The 15381-nt window shown below is 36.4% G+C and overlaps 1 protein-coding gene across 1 annotated transcript in view; it reads right to left on the reverse strand.

The window, feature by feature from the left end:
* LOC134660644 (uncharacterized) overlaps positions 1 to 1797 on the reverse strand; it is a 45509-nt gene extending 43712 nt beyond the window's left edge. The window contains exon 1 of the mRNA XM_063516419.1: positions 1638 to 1797. The gene's annotated coding sequence lies outside the window, so the exon portion shown is untranslated. The remainder of the gene's footprint in view (positions 1 to 1637) is intronic.
* Positions 1798 to 15381: the final 13584 nt, after the last annotated feature.

The raw sequence follows: 15381 nt of genomic DNA on the forward strand, positions 1-15381 counted from the left end.
TCGCTCGAAGCGCCGAATATTCGGCATATCATGTGTACATTTTGAGTCACATTTATGATGAAACTGTTCGCCAACAAAGCACAACGTTTGATAAGTTTTAATTTTGTTTGCTCAGAACTAATAAATGTAGTCAGAGGCAATAAGATCGACCCTATGATGGTAAAAATAAAATTATTAGTAACCAATAAATGCTCAAAAAAACAGTTTTCGTAATTAACAACTTTCCAAGAAAATACTTTAAATATTAAATACGTAGTGGTTTGCGGTTATTTTTATTGTGTAATTTATATTTTTAGTTAGGTGTAAGAAATATTCGGTATTCGGCCGAATAGTAGGCAACATTCGGCCGAATACCGAATATTCGGCGAAGGGGCCGAATACCGAATAGTTACCGAATATTCGTGGCATCTCTAATAATGAGAAGTTTATGGAAATTTACACACCTATATTAAGTATTATTTCTAAAGCTCTAATATTTTACTGAATGCTTGCATAAAAACAAATAGGTCATAATTATGATTAAAATAAATATGTAAATACAAAAAACAAGTCGCCATGCAGCACATTCGCTGGAATGCAAAATCGCTGTGGCTGACAGTCGCAGGAGCACTTGTCGCGGCGACCCACGACACGAGCCACCCTCCGCGCGGAAAGTAAAAGGAGGTTGCGGCGCGCGTGACGCAACCCGCTGCGCCCCCGCGCCGCGCCCGCTCTGGGCCCGCGTCGCGCCCGCTCCGGGCCCGCGCCGCAGCCGCCGCTGAGCCACGAAAAGCTCGCGGAACTTAACCCGCCTCTACACTCTACAGGCACAGGGCTATTCAGCGGTTATGTCGTCGATATGAAGTAAAAGGCATTGTGTATGCTATTCAGATAACATGTAAGCCGGGACTCATAAAACAAGAATAGTTTTAGTAGTTCTTAAACTAGAATAGACGTTGAACCTGACGTTACAGTTTTTTTATATTCTATAGTAAGTATTACAACGTACTTTGTAGGCAACTACGATAGATATGAATATGCCAAATAAGATTAGGTACATGTTGTAGTTATTGTAGAGGAACTACAGAGAAGTTTATAGTGTAGATATTTTGGTGGTATTCAAAATGAGGCATTTACATTACTTTCTTTGTCGCACCCTTTTAGGGTAGTTGAGATGAGATATATGTACGAGTACATATAGTCAACGTTTAGGTTAGTGAAGGCTAAGTTTGAGCTTGTCTGAAAAGCTTACGCGAAACACGTCTGCGAATCGACACTCGTTGAAGTCTTTTAGTAAGACGAATGACTGATCACGACTGTCCCGCAAACGATACTAGAATGTATCAATTAGCATCTTTGTATCGTCAAAAACTATTGGTATTTAGGATGTAACTAATTATAAAGCAAGGATTAAGGCATATCTACTCTAATTCAGGAAGACACTATTATTCTACGAAAATTGAAGGCACAGACCCGAAATTACGTAGTTACCTAATTAGTTCAACTGTATAAAGGATGCGGGCGGAATCGGCGATTAAATTAAAAAAAAAGATAATCAGTATACTAAAAACATCAACGGACGTCGCAGGTAAAGGTGAATATATATTAAAAAACAAGCACCAATAAATCTCATGACTCATGGATGTAATAAAACCAACCTGTCGAAGAAGCACCACAGAAATCACACGTGCACAGAGAAATCCTTTAAAAGTTCGTTACGCAGGCACTAACCGAATATTGAAATTTGAAATGAGCAACGGTTGCGGTCAGGGCGGCGGAGGCACGACGTGGTCGGCGGCGCGCACACGAATGGCGGCCGCGCGCCCCGCCGGCCCGCCGCGCCGGCCCGCGCCCGCCGCCGGCGCACGGAGCCCTCCTGTGCTTGCCTCCGTCTACTTACTTAAAACTTTAACCATTTCTACGATACTTACTGAGAATTTTCGTAATAAGCATTGTCTACTTAACATGACACACAACACAAAAAACATGTTTCCAACGCATCTTCAGACGGAAAGCTCCTTCCGCGGAGTAGCAAGTTAAAAGCAAAGTACCTAACGGATGGTAATGAGGTAATGGGGAAAAAGCTGTACAGAATCTATAGGTAATTGCGATAGTATTTACAGAATTAACTTAATAATATCTGTACACAGGTAGGAACTTCGGGTTCAACAACAACGGAGGCTGTTCGAGCGAACTCGGGAAGTTCCTTATGCTACAGCAAGATTGTGTGCTAAGCTGGTAAACGTCTGAAATATGTATTACTAAAATACCTCTACCAACGTCTAATAAGAAGCCATATTATTTTTGTAGGGTAAGGAGACCATTAAAATTATAATTCCCTAAAAACTACAGAAAACCCTCACAGAAATCTTACTGGAATCTAGAGTAACTAAATGTAACTATCACCAAGAACCCTGACAGCAGTACTATTTTAATCCTATCGTCCACGGCCATTCACACAAGGGTATAAGGTACACGAATGAAGAGACCGAGAGATAGTCCATATGATTATAGTAGTGTATAATTTTCTATAACCCGTTCAACAGTAGGTAGGTAATAAAGCATAAAATTCAGTTCACCTGCGTATTTAATTAAAACACTGCCTCGGTCGGTGCTTAAATTGGCCGTTCCGTTTAATTACCTTTTCTTAACTTAGCACAAGGATACACTTGAGAAGCAGGCACATTCTCTTAAAATCGTTTATTTGCTAAATTAAGCAGCGTTATTTTTAGAGGTGCGCAAGGTTAGTGAGGTTTGTATAAAATTATATATGTAATTAAAAGCTAACAGCAATTCAGCAGTACATAAATTATATATTATGTAGGTACTTCTTATGTCTTACAAAAGTTTCGATTAATAAGGCCTATGAGCATCACGCAATAATACCTATACATTTAAAAAAACGAATTTTCAGAAAATGATGTTACGTACAAAAATTATAATAACTAATATACCTACGTAGACAACGGTGAGTGCTTTCGAAATAAAGAACTGATCTTACTGAAAAAAAAAACATGATCTCACACTTTTTCGAAATCATACACATGGACAATGCCTTAATAAACTACCAGGTTTTATTAAAAAACGTACTACTCGTATAATATCTAAAACGTGTACTTTATTTGTATATTGGTCTAAATGTACAAGGAGCTACATTACCTTACATTTTTTAATAAATAACGATTTAAAGCGATTTGATAAAGTTAATTTGCTAGCTATAGTCGGCATTGATTACTCTAAAAGCAAACAACACTATTCTATGCACATGCAGCATTTGCAGAGACTTACTTCCATTTCCAACTGCAGTTGCACTACTGTTCATTTTACTATGGAAATTGACAGTAACAGCGACGCATTCAATACCAGTAGTGCAGCTGCGGTCAGAAATGGAATGTTACCCTTAAGGCCCATTTACACGATACAAGATTCTTGAACATTCAATACAATAAAATTGAGGCAACAAAAAACTTGCACTATCTAAACATACGTGACATTCTTGTATTCAAGTAGCAACTTGAATTCAATACTGGCATACGTGTAAACGAAGTCTAGTGCAGTTAATTGAATACAAGAAGTGCCAATCCATATTTTATTTTCGGCATGAATTCCGTACGCGAAGGTGTGTTCCTTGTCGCTGCTATAGTAGCAACCTAGCAACTGTGTTACGAGAAAGACTGTTAGAAAAACGTAACAAAAGAAGCGTTAAAAATGCGTCCATCAAATTGTACCACACAAGTTATTAATATGGCTTATAAACATCAGCACTGCTAGATCCAGTTCCCATTGAATCCTTCACTTTCTTCTTTTGAGCTTGATATTGCGTTCTTATGCCCTTAAGTTTCTTCGTTATTTCTTTGGGACCAAAACCTTCTACCCCAAATTCTTTTGAAAAAGCTGCAAGGGCAATCCCGCGAGCCTCGCGGTTTTTATAATTTTTATTCTCTGTGTCCCACGAACATTGATGAATTCTATAAATTTCTATGAATTTAATTATCTCCGAACTACCTAATTTAAAATTATTTTTGCTCATTTTATCAGTTTTACCACCCACAAAGAACGTTCAATATTGAATGAAAATCTGCCAATGCAAATCGGTTCAATTCTTGCTTCAATATGGCTTCAATACATCATACTTGATTCAACTTGAAGTTTAGACCTGTCAAGACTTGCATGCAATTATTGCCGTTCAATAAATGTCTTTGGTGTAAACGAAATACGGTCAAGCATATTGCCTATCAAGAATTGTATACAATAATTGCATTCAAGATTTTGGTTATTGCTCATGTGTAAACATTTTGATTCAATTCTTGAATTCAATTATTGAACGGCAAAACTTGCATACAATTATTGCCGATTCTTGTTCAAGAATCTTGTATCGTGTAAATGGGCCTTTAGACGAACTACTTATGAAGAAAGGCTGCGTGTCATAACCGCGAAGAGAGGCGGCGGCGCGGCTGTGCCAGGGATTGTGCGGTGTTCTCATAGTGTTACGAATGTGACGTCTCAGATGCGCCAGTATAAGTTTTTTCTCTGATCCGTGGTTATGATGGATGTAGAGGCTGCACTAATGCGTGCCCGGCTGATGCGCGGGAAGCGACGGGAACCACACAGCCTGCACCGGCGCAGGTATGCGCTGTTATCGCCCGCGGCGCGGCGCCGCGCTACTCGGAACTGAGACCGCGAATCATCGAGCTTGCCAATTCGTCCTAATGCCCAAGCCGTTGGCTTCATCGTTGTGAGTGAGATATTCTGCAGTATTCGAACTTCAAGATATTTACAAGAGACGACACGTACTAGATTTAGATTTCAACTAGTTCTATCTCTTTTGCAGCGCAATTCGAGCAACCATGCAATGTCACTTTTCCGTTAGATAGAGTTAGATATCTATTAAGGCTTCGTCACACAGGCGCGTTTTCCGGGCGGGGCGTGAGCGTTTTATATGTCAAAGCGGCGCGCCCCGCTCGCACCCCGCCCGGAAAGCGCGCCTGTGTGACGAAGCCTTTAGATGCGAATTGGATCTCTAAGCTATATATTGTGGAAATCGTTCAAGAGTATCTCCAGAATCGCGCAAATGTGAAATTTGACAGGTTAGATCTTAAACATATCGTTATCGTATCTTGGCGATGTCTAAAAGATATCTAACAGATGTCTATTTCAAAATCCGAATCGGGCCCATTCTGATTAAGATTCGTTTTAAATTTAAATCGTGCTTTTTTAAAATTATTGTAGGATTTAATAAGGTTATGGCTTTCCTGACTATACGGTAGGTATTCAAACAAGAGTGTCGCAGCCATTTCACGCTATATAAAGTATAAAAACTGCTAAGTGAATTAATGGCATTTAACTTTGGCCATTCGCAAACAAAAAAAAAACATTCGTAAGTTACGCGCGCTCGAATATAAGATTTCTTCTAATCTACCTGCTGCATGTTGCAAAGTCATTGACTAATGTAAAGCGTATTAATACAGTTTAAGCACGAGTACCTACTTCAGATTTTAGGATGCACACTCGCCAAATGTTATGATCGTTAAACTACATTGACGAACAGGATAGAAAATTGTAATATGAAACGCATGATCTCTCTTGAGCGTGTGACCTTGGTCAGCGTCGCAATGCGGCGCGGCAGGAAGCGTCGAGGGTGGCGAGCAAGTGGGGCTGCGACGCCGCCAGCGGAGCGCGACCGGGCCCTACACCTTACCACCATCACCTTCTTGCCTTCACATTACACCTTGCACGCATCTTTCATTGATCAAATTGCTACTAAAATTATATATTCATTGATTTATAAACAATAACAATATAGATACATTACATAGAAACGAAATACGTACCTACGAATACGTAAGTACATAGAGGTACGGAGATTTGCGGATAGTTGAAACATAACGTTTTTAATGCTTTATTTATTTTTATTACAGTTTCGTAGGAGTAGGTAAAAGTGAGTGTTATTAATACCAATTAAGTTAGATACCTACCTACATTGTCAAGGTCTACCACGTACAAATACGAAGCGAAAGTGATCGTTGTAAGGTCAACAGGAGTAAAAGCGGAAGCTTGAACGGGGCACTTGCTTGTATACATTTTGTACCTGTTTATCTGTTCATTGCCTATACCAGTTAATACTTGTCAGTTATACTATATCAGTTAATACTTGTAACTGATATTCTTGACTAAATCAAGAGTACAAAAAACGGTTAATTTGAGCAATATACACATTTATAATATAAATTCAAAGCAATTGTAATACTCGTATCGGTTATTTCAATAAAAAAGAGACTCGTTTTCATTGTACTTAAATGTGTTTTAAGCCTTTACTTTATTACTTTTGATGGTGAATGGTCAACGTTTAATGTTTGCACAAATTCATCCTGTATTTGGTTCGGCGGGTTACGATACGACCGTTACGGACCCGAGGCAGGTGAACAAACTGTAGCTACCTAATAGATGATTATAAATTTATAACAGACTAAACATGAATGATTTTTAACAAGCTTTTATTAGGTCGACCTGTATGTAACTACTAGCTGTTGCCCGCGACTTCGTACGCGTGGATTTGTATATTGGTGGTTATATATGGCTGCTATTTAACTGATCACCAAATTTAGTAAAATTTAATACCAAAAAAATGTATTTACCACCCTAAAATAATAAATGATCATCAAAATTATAACTCCATTTTAATGTGAAATGATTACCAATTTTATTACATTTTACTATCCTATTAAAGGAAATGACACCAAACTAATAATTATTAACCCAAAAATAGTAAATGATTACCAAATTTCAAATCCCATTTTAATGTGAAATGATAACCAAATTTTTACATCTTGCTATCTTATTAAAGAAAATGACACCAAAATAATCATTGTAAACCCAAAAATATTAAATGACCACCAAAATTAGAAACCCATTTTAATGTAAAATTATAACCAAATTTTTAAATCTTGGTATCCTATTAAAGCAAATGACTCCGAAATAATCATTTTAAACCCAAAAATAGTAAATGACCACCAAAATTGTAACCACATTTTAATTAAAAATGTGCAAATATTTAATATATATTATCGTTATCCTATTAAATTAATTAATCCACTTCGTCACCTTTTTCTAGTAGCATTTTATTTCTGTAACAGTCGTAGTTCTAACAACCTAACCTAACCCACTTTTCTAGTAGCATTTCGTTTCTGTAAGGGTCACAGTTCAAACCTAACCTAACCCACTTTTCTAGTAGCATTTCTTTTCTGCTAGGGTCGCAGTTCAAACCTAACCTAACCAACTTTTCTAGTAGCATTTCGTTTCTGTATGGGTCGCAGTTCAAACCTAACCTAACCCACTTTTCTAGTATCATTTCTTTTCTGTAAGGGTCGCAGTTCAAACCTAACCTAACCCACTTTTCTAGTAGCATTTCTTTTCTGTAAGGGTCGCAGTTCAAACCTAACCGAACCCACTTTTCTAGTAGCATTTCTTTTCTGTAAGGGTCGCAGTTCAAACCTAACCTAACCCACTTTTCTAGTAGCATTTCTTTTCTGTAAGACCAAGACAGCCAGACAGACAGACAGGGGCTTGTAATTTTGGCATCATTTTACTTTATTTGGTAATATGTATACATTTTTTGGTACCTAATCATAGTGGTTTAATTAGGTGAAAATATCGCATTAATTTGGTCTTCAAGATTTGGTGATCATTAATGATTTTAGGTAATCGTTCAATATATTTGGTATTTGAATACAATTTGAAGTGCAGTCGTAATTAAAACGGTGGTACTTTTGTAATTTTAGGCCTTATGTTTTTGGTGTTCAGTAATTTTTTTTGGTAAGCATGATTTTTTTATTTAGGGTACCAAAGTCTTTTTTGGTGGTCATTATATTTGTAGCCGTTAGCCGTTAGATATTCTACATTAGCTTAGAACATTATGCAGCAAAAGTTCGCAGTAGGACGGTTAATCATTTGTTAATTATTAATATTATACAACGCATGAGACTCTTTCACAACCAACGAAGTTTCAAGCCCCTAACTGAATAAAACTGTTCTCGATATAATCCCTCTCAACCCCCTTAGAAGATTTTCATGTCCTCTATTTAATAAAACCTACTACCTAACTACCTGTTTACGAAGTTTGAAGTTCCTAGCTTTAGGTAAATAAAATTTGAACTCTATACAAACTTTCAACCCCTTTTTAACCATTTTAAAAGATGAATTTTTAAAAACGCTGAAATTACTTTTCTTGTATTCTAATACTAATATGCCTTTATACAACGATTCAAGTCCCGCACTCAAATAAATGTTTGACCTCCATACAAATTTTCAATCCCTTTTTCACCACCATGGGGATGAATTATCAAAAACTCTGAAATTAGTTTTCTTCTCTTTTGATAAAATACCTTTTTACGAAGTTTCAAGTTTGTAGCTTTAAATAAAATTTGAACCCTTTACAAACTTTGAACCCCCTTTCGACCCTTTAAGGGATGAATTTTAAAAACGCTGAATTTACTTTTCTCGTATTTTAATAATATGCCATTTTACAAAGATTAAAGCCCCGCACTCACAAAAATGTTTGATCTCCATACAAACTTTTAATCCTTTTTCACCACCTTGAGGGATGAATTTTCAAAAATGCTGAATTTAGTTTTCTTCTCTTTTAATAAAATACCTTTTTACGAAGTATCGAGTTCCTAACTAAAAATAAAATTAGAATCCCATACAAACTTTCAACCCCTTTTTAACCCTTTTAAGGGATTCATTTTTAAAAACGCTGAAATTACTTTTCTTGTATTCGAATTATATGCCTCTGTACAAAAATTCAAGCCCGGCACTCACAAAAATGTTTGATCTCCATACAAATTTTCAACCCCTTTTTTACCATCTTGAGATATGAATTTTCAAAAACGCTGAAATTAGTTTTCTTGTATTTTAATTTAATATCTTTTTGCAAAGTTTCAAGTTCCTAGCTTAAAATAAAATTTGAACCCCATACTAACTTTGAACCCCTTTTTAACCCTGTTAGGGGATGAATTTTACAAAACGCTGAAATTACTTTTCCATTCTTCTAATAATATGCCCAAATACAAAGATTCAAGTCCCGCGCTCGAAAAAATGTTTGATATCCATACAAACTTTCAACCCCTTTTCACCACCTTAGGAGATGAATTTTCAAAAACGCTGAAATTAGTTTTCTTGTATTTTAATTTAATATATTTTTGCAAAGTTTCAAGTTCCTAGCTTAAAATAAAATTTTAACCCTATACGTTCTTTCCACCCCTTTTTAACCCTGTTAGGGGATGAATTTTACAAAACGCTGAAATTATTTATCCTGTCTTCTAATAATATCCCCAAATACAAAGATTCAAGTCCCGTGCTCGAAAAAATGTTTGATATCCATACAAACTTTCAACCTCTTTTTCACCACCTTAGGGGATGAATTTTCAAAAACGGTGAAATTAGTTTTCTTGTATTTTAATAATATATTTTTTTTACCAAGTTTCAAGTTCCTAGCTTAAAATAAAATTTGAACCCTATACGAAACCTCAACCCCTTTTTAACCCTGTTAGGGGATGAATTTTACAAAACGCTGAAATTACTTTTCCCGTCTTCTAATAATATCCCTAAATACAAAGAATCAAGTCCCGCGCTCGAAAAAATGTTTGATATCCATACAAATTTTAAACCCCTTTTTCACCACCTTAGGGAATGAATTTTCAAAAACGCAAAAATTACTTTTCTTGTATTTTAATTTAATACCTTTTTGCAAAGTTTCAAGTTCCTAGCTTAAAATAAAATTTGCATCCCAAGACGAACTTTCATCCCCTTTTTAACCCCCTTAGGGGTTGAATTTCCAAAAACGTTGCAATTACTTTTTTTGTAATCGGCTATTATGCCTTTCTAAGAAGTTTCAAAGCATTTGTAATGGATTCAAACTTTCAACCCCTTTTTAACCCTGTTAGGGGATGAATTTTCAAAAACGCTGAAATTACTTTTCCCATCTTATAATAATATCCCCATATACAAAGTTTCAAGTCCAACACTCACAAAAATATTTGATCTCCATACAAACTTTCAACCCTTTTTTCACCACCTTGGGGGATGAATTTTCGAAAACGCAGAAATTAGTTTTCTTGTTTTTTAATATAGTACATTTTTACAAAGTTTCAAGTTCCTAGCTTAAAATAAAATTTGCACCCCATACAACCTTTCATCCCCTTTTTGACCCCCTTAGGGGTTGAATTTTTCAAAATCGCTTCTTATCTCTTGTACACTTTATAAATTCAACCTAGTGTGCAAATTTCAACTTTCTAGCTTTTGTAGTTTCGGCTCTGCGTTGATGAATCAGTCAGTCAGTCAGGACACTTGCATTTATATATATATAGATGTAATGGAATCTAAGGTAAGTATCTAATTTAACCATCTTCCAAGGGTCAAGCGTCATGAAAATTGGCAGCTGTATGGTGTTCTGATGACAATACAATAATATATATGGTACTGTCGAACTGATCTGATGATGGAGACAGGAGGTGGCCATAGGAACTCTGTGATGAAACAACGCAACCTAATTGTGTTAGGGGTTTTTAGAATTGTCTCGATGAGTATTCATTGTCTGTCGTAAGAAAAGTACAGTCAGCGATGCGATAAAAGCTTGTACCAAAAATGAAATTTTTGCCAAAAACTTATTGTAATTTGTGTCGCAAAAAACCCAGAAAATATGAAAAAGTGGGTAAGGTATCCTGTAACCCCGGTATGTTGTACGTACACCTACGTTGTTCCCTCGTGTTTGCTTATCTGTCTACCTGAGTAGGTAGCACATGAATGAAAGGATGTGTGCAGAGGAGCGAATCCTTCCTAAAACAACACAATGATATCACGGGCGAAGCATTCCAAGCATTCGGCTTTGTTACTACAAGGACACTAACTCAACTATAACCTCTGTAAATATCTTGACGTTCAACTTGTTCTCATTCAAGTTCTTACCTTAGTTATAAGTCAGCGTTAATCTATCTAGAAAATAATGTAAATCTGTATTTTTTTATCCAAACTGATAGTCCCTCCTAGTCTTTATACCCATATATTAAGGTGGTGTGTACACATTTTTGTTACTTTGTCCGTGTCGATATTTAATGCCGTTACTGTAGATATCATCGGGTGAGAATATGTACGTTTGTGCCTTACGCTGCCACTTCATTGGTTTGCAGGAGAGAGAAACAAACAAAATATGTTGCAAAAAGTTTTCTAATTAGGAAATATTGAACTTATTTATCAATTTGACACACATGTTTACTATTTACATATACATAGTAGTGTTTAATATAATTGCGTATCGGGATGTGAAACGCTCTCTATGAATAATAGACAAAAGAAGCGGCGACCGTGTGACGAGCTTTGCTGGCGAATCTCGCGACGCGCACTGCGCGTGCGACTATGACTCACCGCGGCGCAACGGCTTCGAGCTTCCATAACGCATTCCTGCCTCAATTGCTACAGACAATGCGATGTTCTAGAGAAGATAGGTATCATTTTTTAAGAACTTACCTTTAAATAAAAGAAAACAATTATTTAAGTATACCTACCTACAGTTCATAACCGTTATTTTATGGTCTACATCAGCAGGTCAACTTCGCAAAATGGTACTTTTCGAGAACATTTGTTACACGTGTTACTATATAAATACGAGAAACTCTCTAGAAAGGTCTGTACTGTACCTAAATACATTGAGAAGTTTCCTCGATTTTCTGGCATCCGGTCATCAGATCCTGACTTGATGACAATGGGACCAACTGGAAGGTTTTTCAAACAAAAATTTCTGAAACGGTCTCCGAAAGTTGCGCGATGAAATTGTTTATATATCCTTGTTTTCAAGTCGGCTTATAAAGCAAATGCATTCGAGAACAACTGTATAATCGGTATAGTATAGTCGGTAAATGATAAAATAATGCGCCCCACTACTCATGCACACGGATCTTGCACACCGCTCTTCTCATAAACCTATTGTATTTACCTATGCAAAACAATAGTGGTCAGGTCGCAAATCCTTATCAGTGTTTTTATTGTCACTATGCGTCGGCATCACATCAGAGGTGCTAATTTCACAGTAGGTATCGTTATTTTAAAGATAAGAAAAAATAACAATGCTTTGCAGCTGCACCTTTGTAAATTATTACATTTACCACCGCAAGCTAATAATTTAAATAAAACAATATAATAAATATGTAACCACGTTTCATTTTTAACACCACACTAAGTATCAAAATAATATGAGTGCCGTATCGCTTCGGGGCGGTCTATGGTCCTACACTACCAAAACGTAATATCTAGAATATCAGTGACATTAAATTTGAACCTTAATACTATGACGATACCGGTTGTTTTTCAATATGAATGTTGTACTGGCACGTGCTAACGCTCGAGCTAGCGGCTTTGCGATAATAGAGACAATGGCCTTTGTTTGAAAGATTAAGGTTCGAAGCGAAAAGTTCACCTCAGAAGAGCCATACTATACCTACTTACTCAGATCAATAACACATTAAATTCTTTAAAGGATTGCTACCTTTTAATTTCATTTTGACAGAAAAACATTTTACCTAGGAATTGATTTTATTTATTCTACTCAGATAACATTAACACTCAAATAACGACCAGCATAAAGATACATAAACTGTTGTTAAAATTCTGAATATTAAAGAAGAAATTGCCTAAATTGTATAATTTTTGTTTTGTGTAAATCGCCACGTAGTGAGTGTTACGGCCAAAACAGTGACAAAAAATGGCATATAATTTTTATGTTTTGGGCTAAAATCCAATTTTTGTATGAAAAGGTTAAATGAATATTTGAGAAATGAATTCGTCGTCCCTAATTTATACCATACCTGACCTGAGTGCAGCTCGTGTAAGTAGAAATGCTGAACCGCCGTAGAAACTGGACCGCCGAAAAGCCGCCTTTCCCCCTTCCTTTTTTTGGGGGTAGCCAAGAGTTAATCTCGTGGCTAGGACAATCCAAGGAACATTCGGGATACTTGCTTCCCCCACTATTTACAACACTACGAAGAAGAAGAAGGCACTGTCAAGCGGTGAACATTGAACGACGCACCAACAGATCCTGTGATTTTTCTACCTATCAACTCTACAAAAGCAGTATTCTACAACACGTGACATGGTGACCTTTAGCCCATTTTTGTAAAGAGCATCGATTTTAATACCGTGACTACCTGCCAATATCGTATTACCTGTTCGAGGTATACCTATTATTTAAGCTTAAAAAAGTTGAAATGGACGGTGGAAGTGAATGGGTATTGCCTGATATCGCGGCCATGTGTACAACATTTGCGATGTTATGAGCCGTCAAAAACAACAAATACCGTTTTAAAAGTCTATCTTAGGCTATAGCCTAAACCCTTAGCCGTATTATAATAAAACATGGTCTAAATACCTAAGTAGAGGTACCTGAATAAGTCACACAGGTACCTTCATAATTTTGTAACTATGTAAAGTATGTAATTAGTTGCAAACATGGTGGGCCCCACCTACTTTAAACTAGTATATTGTGATAAAAAGTGTGATATTATGTTGGTTATTACACACGATGCGATGTGTATAATGACCACTGCACACGTGTTTCATACAACGTTTTTCAACGCACTTGCGAGGAAAATATCGGTCTTTACATATTAATAAAATTTTTATTATTAAAATATAAAAGTACAAAATGTGTCATTCTCGACGAGTCCGTGTCCGTGTCGATCCTCGACCTGCCGCAGGCGGTACGCGGGCCGCCGACGCCCTCCACTCCTTGTTGTAAAAGCTCTCGACTCGACTTGCGATAATATAATGAAAAAGCACGCGTTCGAAATATTTCGGTGTATAAGCCTAAAAGAGGTTCAACAAGTTCCATGTTATGAGCAAGTGTGTTGAAAACATTATTATATCTCCTATAATATAGCTTATCTATTTAAACACCTAGTTGAAGTTGTTGACCAAAATGACTACTTATATAGACACTGTGTTTCATCTTAAACTGGTATGTGATATAATAATGATTATGGCCGGTGTGACATTTGTTAAAACAGTAGGTATAATATGTCAAGGTGAGTGCCGTGCGCCGCGCCGCCCGTTCCGTTGGATCATTCGGGCGAGAATAGTCAACTGTACGTACCTACTCAGCGCTTAGACATTCATTAGGTAATTGTGGCACCTCCTTCATTAAAATTCTAGCTTTGGAATGGCCCATTGCATAATATACTTGTTGCTGATTAGTAGTTTTAACGAAAAGCAGTACCTACACTAAAATTAAAAGCTTTGCCTTATGCAATGAAATTTTTAACCCCACAGCACAGGTCATTTATTTAGTTTTATCTCAGTACGTATTAGGTAATAATAAAGACCCTAAAGACGTGCCACACACTGTGTACCTACCTATAACTATAAGTTACATTTGGATGGCGACCCCAGGAACGTTATTGTCAACTGACGTGACGATGTGACTGTTCTCGATGACGGGTTATTCCCACTAGTTACCACCAAGTTCTTACCAGTGGTAACTACTGGGAATTTATTTCCCACCTTTTACCACTGGTAACTACTGGGAAAAATAATTCCCAGTAGTTACCACCAACTCGGTTTGGTGGTAACTAGTGGGAATTTTTATTCCCAGTAGTTATCACCAAAATTTTGTTAGGGTTAAATACTAATAAAAACAGTACAAAAAAATTAAAAATAAATATAGAGTGATTTAATAAATCATTATTAAGTCGATTAGTGTTTTAGTAAACTGCCTTAAAAGTGACGAAAAAATATGGAAACAGTTTAACCGGTACTAGTACAAAAACTATAATATATGCAAGGATAAATTTAATAATCCATTTAGATTATTTTTAAGTGATTTTATTCGGTAATTCAAAATCACTCTATATTTATACTATACTATTTTATACTGTTTTTATTAGTATTTAACTCTAACAAAAATTTTAGTGGTAACTACTGGGAATATTTTTTCCCAGTTTTTTCCAGTTACCAGTGGTAAAAGGTGGGAAAAAAAATCCCAGTAGTTACCACTGGTAACAACTTGGTGGTAACTAGTGGGAATAACCCTCGATGACGGATTAAGGATACATTCGGAAGAAAACTGCAGCAGTATTGCTGTTACAACGATAGTTACTGTGTAGAAACAGGCAATGTCAATGTTAATCTGAATTAATGTTAATTCCGGCTTTTAGACAGAATTGTCGAATGATTTACCCTTTGAGGGCATATAATTATGTCCAAGTGTCAGAATGGCTAGATGTCATAAGGTCCAGGGTCAATAAGTCGGAATGTTATAATGTCCTGACACCGGAAAGCACACGTGTAAAATACAAAGGTGTTTGTAAGTACTTAGTAGATAATTTTAATTAACTGTTGCTTTAACTCACAAATCTCACA

Source organism: Cydia amplana, chromosome Z (assembly GCF_948474715.1).
Source record: "Cydia amplana chromosome Z, ilCydAmpl1.1, whole genome shotgun sequence".
Taxonomy (NCBI): Eukaryota; Metazoa; Arthropoda; class Insecta; order Lepidoptera; family Tortricidae; genus Cydia; species Cydia amplana.